We start from the raw sequence: 7,951 nt of genomic DNA, 5'->3' as shown, positions 1-7,951 counted from the left end.
TGGCACCAGGAGGGGCAGGAGAGGTGATCTGGCGGTGTCCCCGGCAGCCGGCAGCCTCAAAGAGATGGTTGTTGTCTTCACCTCTGAGACCTCTGATCCATTGTTTGCACTGGAAGCACCGTGAATGGGTGAATTTTAAAATCTGAAAACATATTTGTCACTTAAAATGCCATTAGAAAAAGTAAACTCCAGTGTCGTTTCTAGTGATATTATGTATATAGAAGATTACCTGGCATAGACAGGCAACATAATTAAAGGCTATAGAAATTGCCAGGCTCTTCAGATAAATCTATATTAGGAAACCCTCAGCCTCCAGTAACAGAAACCACAATTTGAAGTGGCTTGAACGATAAGGTCATTTGTTATCTTGGGGAACAGTGAAACCCAGAGGGATGAGGGCTCCTGGGCAGGTTGAGTCAGTGGCAACATTACCAAGGAGCTGGCCTTTTTAACTTTTTTTTTTTTTTTTTTTTTGGCATCACCTTCAGACAGAAAATGTCCAGAGGAAGAAGACAGCAGTGTGTGGCGAGGCATGCCCTTTGGATCAAGAGCCCTCCGAGCTGATTTCCTTCCCATTCCATGTACCACACAGCTTAGGCCTGTCCACTCGCAAACTACTCGCTGTCAAGGGGATGGAACTACCATGATTGGCTTGCAATACCCGTGTGAGACAGCGTGGATATAGGGAAGTCATCCACAATCTCCACAACCACATCCTCGAAGCTTCATAGAGGAAAGGCTGGCCAGCTGATTCATGTATCACAAAGGACCATGATTCAGGTACCAAGCATCTATCTGTCAGATGCCAGGAGCTGTGCCATTTCCTCCAATAGATAATTCAATTAAGGAGAAACTAAAACCTCAAGCAATTGGAAAGAGCACATGAAACCCCGGTGTTCTCTGACATGCTGTAGAATGACACCGTTGGTCCCAAATATTCTAAATCAGTTGGGGTCCTGAACAAGAACAACACAGAGCAGCCTGCCGCTGTGATACCCAAAGAGAATCATTTTAGACCCTGAAAATGTGAAGAAGCTGAAAACTGAACTTGGATCTTCATGTGTGTAAAATGTAATAAAAGGTGATGATGATTAATGAAACATCATGTTTTAAGAGGTACAATTCTGGGCCAGGCAAGATGGCTCACGCCTGTAAACCCATCACTCTGGGAGGCTGAGGCAGGCAGATCCCTTCAGCCCAGGAGTTTGAGACCAGCCTGGGCAATAGGGCAAAGCTGTTTCCACAAAAAATGCAAAAAATAGGCAGGCATGGTGGCATGGGCCTATAGTCCCAGCTACTCCAGAGGTTAAGGTAGGAAGATACACTGGCTTAAGCCTGGGAGGTAGAGGTTGCAGTGAGCCAAGATGGTGCCACTGCACTCCAACCTGCATGAGACAGCGAGACCCTGTCTCAAAAAAAAAAAAAAAAGAGAGAGAGAGAGAGAGGTACAATTCTAATTACAATTACAGTAATTAAATTGTAGAGAAAATAAAACTTTTATATTACAATAAATTTTTAAAGAATTAGAAAGATGTACCTTTTTTCTTGCTCTTTCTGGTGGATGTGCAGTGTTTTTCTGTGTATCAGTAGTACTCATATGCGACAATCTGGTTTGTGTACCCTAGTGTCCAAATTGTGGCCTTTATCACTATTTTCCATTAAAAGTAGTTGATGCCATGTATTAGGGTAAGAACTGGAATAATTATTTTGTGGTCAAAAAATTCAGATGCTTTTAAAATGTATGTTGTAGGCCTGAAATGACAAAAGCCCCAACTTAAAGGGGTTCTTACTGGCCAACTTGTGACATCATGAGCTTCAGAAGAGCAAAGAATAATTATAGTTACTTGAAACAAATTGAGTCTATAAAAATTCCTTTTGTGGAATTTGACAAGCTGATTTTACTACTTACATGGAAAAGCGAAGTGCCGGAAGTTGCAAAAGACACTTGCACAAGGGCAGTATGGGTGGACTTGCCCGAGAAGATGTGAAAACATATTTGAAACTATTGTAATTCAGACAATGTGTTCATGCTACAGTAATAACAAATAGAACAAATTTGGAAACCAGATCTGTGACAAAGTAGAGAGTGCAGATCAGTGGGGGAAAGCTATTCAATCCATCAGCCGAACCTGGTCCATTGTTCATCAGACATCAGTAAATCAAAAGTTTTCAGCTGACATTCGAGAGCACTCTTTTTTATTTTATTTTATTTTTTTTATTTTTTTTAGACAGAGTCTCGCTCTGTCGCCCAGGCTGGAGTGCAGCGGCGGGATCTTGGCTCACTGTAAGCTCCACCTCCCAGGTTCATGCCATTCTTCTGCCTCAACCTCCCGAGTAGCTGGGACTACAGGCACCCACCACCACACCCGGCTAATTTTTTGTATTTTTAGTAGACACGGGGTTTCACTGTGTTAGCAAGGATGGTCTTGATCTCCTGACCTCGTGATCCACCCACCTCGGCCTCCCAAAGTGCTGGGATTACAGGCATGAGCCACCACGCCCGGCCTCGAGAGAACTCTTAAACTTCCTGCAGTATACAATTCATTTAGAGAGAAACTCAAGGCTGAGTATGGTGGCTCATGCCTGTAATCCCAGCACTTTGGGAGGCTGAAGCGGGAGGATAGCTTGAGCCCAGGAATTCAACACCAGCCTGGGCAACACAGAGAGACCCTGTCTCTACAAATAAAAAAAAAATTAGCCAGGCATGGTGGTGTGCACCTGTGGTCCCAACTACTCTGGAGGCTGAGATGGGAGGATTGCTTAAGCCTGGGAGGTCAAGGCTACAGTAAACTGTGATTACACCACAACACTCCAGCCTGGATGACAGAGACCCCATCTTCAAAGAAAGAGAGAGAAAGCACAACTGAAAATTCAGTTAGGAAATGTGTAAGACAGTTATCCACATGGAAGAAAAAATTGGATTCCTACTTAAACCATACTTATAAAAATTAATTAAATGTAGGGCTGGGCCAGGCGCAGTGGTACATGCCTATAATCCCAGCACTTTGGGAGGCTAAGGCAGGCAGATAACTTGAGCTGAAGGGTTGCAGACCAGCCTGGGCAACACAGCGAAACCCCATCTCTACAAAAAAAAAAATGCAGGCCGGGCGCGGTGGCTCAAGCCTGTAATCCCAACACTTTGGGAGGCCGAGACGGGCGGATCACGAGGTCAGGAGATCAAGACCAGCCTGGCTAACACGATGAAACCCCGTCTCTACTAAAAAATACAAAAAACTAGCCGGGCGCGGTGGCGGGCGCCTGTAGTCCCAGCTACTAGGGAGGCTGAGGCAGGAGAATGGCGTAAACCCGGGAGGCGGAGCTTGCAGTGAGCTGAGATCCGGCCACTGCACTCCAGCCTGGGCGACAGAGCGAGACTCCGTCTCAAAAAAAAAAAAAAAAAATGCAAAAATTAGGTGGGCATGGTGGTATGCACCTGTAGTCCCAGCCACCCTGGAGGCTGAGGTGATAAGATTGCTTGAGCCCGAGAGGTCAAGGATGCAGTGAGTCGTGATAGCGCCACCGCACTCCAGTCTGGGCGACAGAGTGAGACCCTGTCTCAAAAAAAAAAATAATTAATGAAATGTAAAAGCAAAACTATAAAAGCGTTAGAAGAAATCATCATGGCAAATATTAGGGAAGCATCATCATAACTTCATGGTAGGGGAGAGCTTTTAAAACATAACTCTCAGCACCATAGGAAAGGTTAGGAACAAACAAAAATCACAACTCAAAATTGCAAACCACAAAGGAAAAAGGTGGTAATTGTGACTAAATCAAAATTAAGAACTTTTGTTCATTGAAAGGATGAACAAAGAAACCAGAAAGAGAATGAAAATGCAAGCAACAAGCTGGAAGAAGATATTTGTGATATTTATCCTTGATAAGAATTAGTATTCAGAAAATATAAAGAACTTCTAAAAATCATTGAGAAAAACTAGGTCTGGCATGATGACTCACACCTGTAATACCAGCACTTTTGGAGGCTGAGGCAGGAGGATCGCTTGAGCCGAAGAGTTCAAGGCTGCAGTGAGCTTTGATTAAACCACTCATTCTAGCATGGGTGGCAGAGCAAGACCCTGTCGAAAGAAAGAAAGAAAGAGAGAAAGAGAGAAAGAGAGAAAGAGAGAAAGAGAGAAAGAGAGAAGAAAGAAAGAGAGAGAGAGAAAGAAGAGAAGAGAAGAAAAAAGAAAAAAGAGAAAAGAAAAGAAAGGGAGAGAAGGAGGGAAGGAAGGAAGGGAGGGAGGGAGGGAGGAAGGAAGGAAGGAAAGAAAGAAAAGAGAAAAAGAAAGGGCAAATACTTCACAAAAGAGGAAATGCAAATATTAAATAAACATCATAAACAATGTTCAATATCATTGCTAATCAGGGAATTAAGTCCATGACAAGATTCCATTTTCCTCCCTTCAGATTTAGGAAAAGTGATTAAATTAGACAATATCAAGTGCTGATGAGGATGCTGAGTAAGAGGACTCTTATACTTCTGGTGAGAATGTAAATCAGAGCAACCACTTTGAATGGCAATTTGTCAGTATCTAGTTAATGATACACATGCTTTATCATTTAGGAATTCCACTCTTAGTCATATTCCCTAAGAAACTCTTATAAGAATGTTCATTGTCACAAAGTATGTAACAGTAAAAATACAGAAACAGGTCGGGCATGGTAGCTCATGCCTGTAATCCCAGTGCTTTGGGGGACCGAGGTGGGCGGACCACTCGTGGTCAGGAGTTCGAGACCAGCCTGGCCAACATGCTGAAACTCCATCTCTACTGAAAATACAAAAATTTAGCCTGGCGTGGTGGCTGGCGCCTGTAGTCACAGCTACTTGGGAGGCTGTGGCAGGAAAATCGCTTGAACATGGGAGGTGGAGGTTGAAGTCAGCCAGGATCGTACCACTGCACTCCAGCCTGTGGGACAAAAATGAAACAGTCTCAAAAAAAAAAAAAAAAATTACAGAAACAAGCCAAATGTCTATTGACACGAGAGTGATGTGGCAGAGATTACAAGTTACCCCCATCCCTGGGATCTACTTCCCCTCCATTTAGGACTTCTGATTTTTAATTAGATGCATAGCCACTCCAAATGAAAACTGTATTTCCCATCCCCCTTTTAAACCAGGAGTGGTCATGTGACTAAGTTCTGTCCATTGGGTTATAAGCAGTAGTGTGTAATTTCTGGTGTGGAGGCATGCCATTCTCCTTTCTCCTTGCTCTTTTCTGTGGCTGGAATATGGAGTTGATGGCTGGAGCTGGAGCAGCTATCTTGATTCATGAGGTGACTTTAGGGAAAGAAATCATTCATGACAGAATAGTAAGGTTCTGTCCTTAAGATAGAAGGAACCTCAATCCCTGGCACTGCTGAGTGTCATTCCAGTCTGGACTACTCATCTCTGGGCTTTCACAGGAGACAGAAATAAACTCCTCGCTTGTTTAAATCACTGTGTGCTAGACTGTACTATTGTTCAGCAAATATTTGCTCCCTTCCCCTTCCACTAGGGGAGAAGTCTACTTCCCTGTCCCATTGATGCGGACTTGGCTGTATGACTTGTTTTGGCCAATGGAATGTAAGTAGATATGATACAAGGAGAGGACTTGAGATGAGACTTGGTTCTGTGCTCCAGTGATCTGTTGTGAGAAGAGTATGCCCCAGATAGCCACTGCCACTGACCCCTTATCCTGTGAGAAGAGTATGCCCCAGATAGCCACTGCCACTGACCCCTTATCCTAGAGCCCTGAAATAGCACCCCTGGTGCAGAACTGAACCCATGCACAGCCTGGAGCCAAGTTCAGCTGATCTGCAGAGCCATTGGGAGTGCCACTGTGATGAGCCAAACCATAGTTGACCTATGAACATAAAAATAAATGCATGTTGTTGTAAGCCACAGTTTTAGGACAGTTTGTTATGCAACAGTATCATGGCAAAGGCTGACTAGTACACATTGTTATTGGGAGCCTTCTGTCTTTTAAAACGGAATCCATTCTAATACAAATGACTGAATAAATTAGGGCATATTTATATATACTCATTAAATATAGAGTTTTAGAATTAAAATCTCTAGTGAAAATGAATGAAGCTCAGAAACATAATTTTGAGTGAAAAGAAGCAAATCTCAAGAATACACATAATCACACTTAAATAAAGCTCAAGGCATGCAAAACTCAATCATATTGTATTGGGGTGTATATATAGGAAGTAAATCTATAAAGAAAAGCAAGGGAATGAGAAACAACAAAATTCAGGACTGTGGTTATGGCAGGTTGGGGCTGGGGATGGGGAGGGATTGTGGATGTCATGCAGGATGTTTTAAAGATAGTGCTTGTGTTCTGGATGTAGAGCAGTGAGTAGAAGGGTCCAATAGTACATCCTGGATGGGGAGCTGACCACACAGGCTTGGTCCCCTCTCTGCGCACAGAGGAACCTCTGGATGACCCCACTAGCTCTAATGACATACTAACAAGGTATGCAGAAGTTTCCATTGACTCCGTTTACAGAAAAGCTTAGAAGAATTTGACTTTTTAGCTTGTAATCAACATTTTTTTTCTTTTTCGAGATGGAGTTTTGCTCTTGTTGCCCAGGTTGCAGTGCAATGGCGTGGTCTCGGCTCACTGCAACCTCCGCCTTCCAGTTTCAAGCGATTCTCCTGCCTCAGCCTTCTGAGTAGCTGGCAATTATTACAATTATTACAGGTGCGTACCACCACACCCGGCTAATTTTTGTATTTTTAATAGAGACAGGGTTTCACCTTGTTGGCCAGGCTGGTCTCGAACTCCTGACCTCATGATCTGCCAGCCTCGGCCTCCCAAAGTGCTGGGAATTACAGGCATGAGCCACCTAATCAACATTTAAATATTTAAAATAATTTGATGTATGCATTTTATAAATTTTGATTAAGTGTGAAGTATTTAAATGGTTAGGAAAGTTATGCTTAAGACAATGAGCTTCGAAGCACAAGTCATAGCGGTATCTCTCTCTCCATGCTCAGAAATCCCTTGGCTATTAAGATCCCAGATCATTATTGGGAGGAAGGCTGGGCATGGTGGTTCGCACCTGTAATCCCAGCACTTTGGGAGGCTGAGGTGGGCAGATCACTTGAGGTCAGGAGTTTGAGACCAGCCTGGACAACATGGTGAAACCCCGTCTCTACTAAAAATATGAGAATTAACTGGGCATGGTGGCACATGCCTGTAATCTTAGCTATTCAGGAGGCTGAGGCAAGACAATCACTTGAGCCTGGGGGCGTGGAGGTTGCAGTGAGCTGAAATCCTGCCACTGCACTCCAGCCTGGGTGACAGAGCGATACAGTCTCAAAATAAAATTATGGGAAGAAAAAGAGGTAAATAATTGCCTGGATAAATGTATGTTAATTTCTGTAATTGTGTGCATCTCCAAAAGCTGTGGCTGTGTTAGAAGTGGGTTTTGTAAGCTGGAATGGAAGGCATTGGGTATTTCTCTGAAGGACCCTGGGCAACCCAATGTGAAGTGGAGGTCTTTGCTAGGTCCTGAGCCACACTGGAGATACTGAGTGTGGGTGGGCCTTGCCAAAGGGATGCCCCGCAGAACAGGGGGAAGTCCCCCATTGAGCCTAGAGTCAAGGAAGCAAATGTGTGCCATTTAGAGGAGCTACTTTGCCCTTGTTACTGGCCAAAATATGTTCAAAATACTGAGAAGCAGGTTCAGTGTACCTTGCTGCCTAATCAAGAGGTTTCTAACAGTAAAAAGAAACTTACAACTTACACTGTTTGCTTCCTGGGCTGTCCTATTCCATATGTAGCCTCCAGCACCTGTGCGCAGGCCCGGGGCTGGGTGAGGGAACTGGGCCTGACCAGCAGGCATGTTGGCGGCTGCAGCCCTCATGCTGCTGAGGAGGCAGCTTTCCTGCCTTCTGGAGTATAGCCTAGCAGGAGGAGCCACAGGACTGGGGAGGAGTAGATAGCTAGGAATGTGGTTTCTG

General features: G+C 44.1%; 1 protein-coding gene across 1 annotated transcript in view; it reads left to right on the top strand.

Annotated features, from left to right (window-relative positions):
* WDR93 (WD repeat domain 93) overlaps positions 1–7,951 on the top strand; it is a 289,540-nt gene that overhangs the window by 201,787 nt on the left and 79,802 nt on the right. The window lies entirely within an intron of this gene.

Source organism: Macaca thibetana, chromosome 7 (genome assembly GCF_024542745.1).
Source record: "Macaca thibetana thibetana isolate TM-01 chromosome 7, ASM2454274v1, whole genome shotgun sequence".
NCBI lineage: Eukaryota > Metazoa > Chordata > Mammalia > Primates > Cercopithecidae > Macaca > Macaca thibetana.
This window is presented reverse-complemented; position numbering and strand designations above follow the sequence as displayed.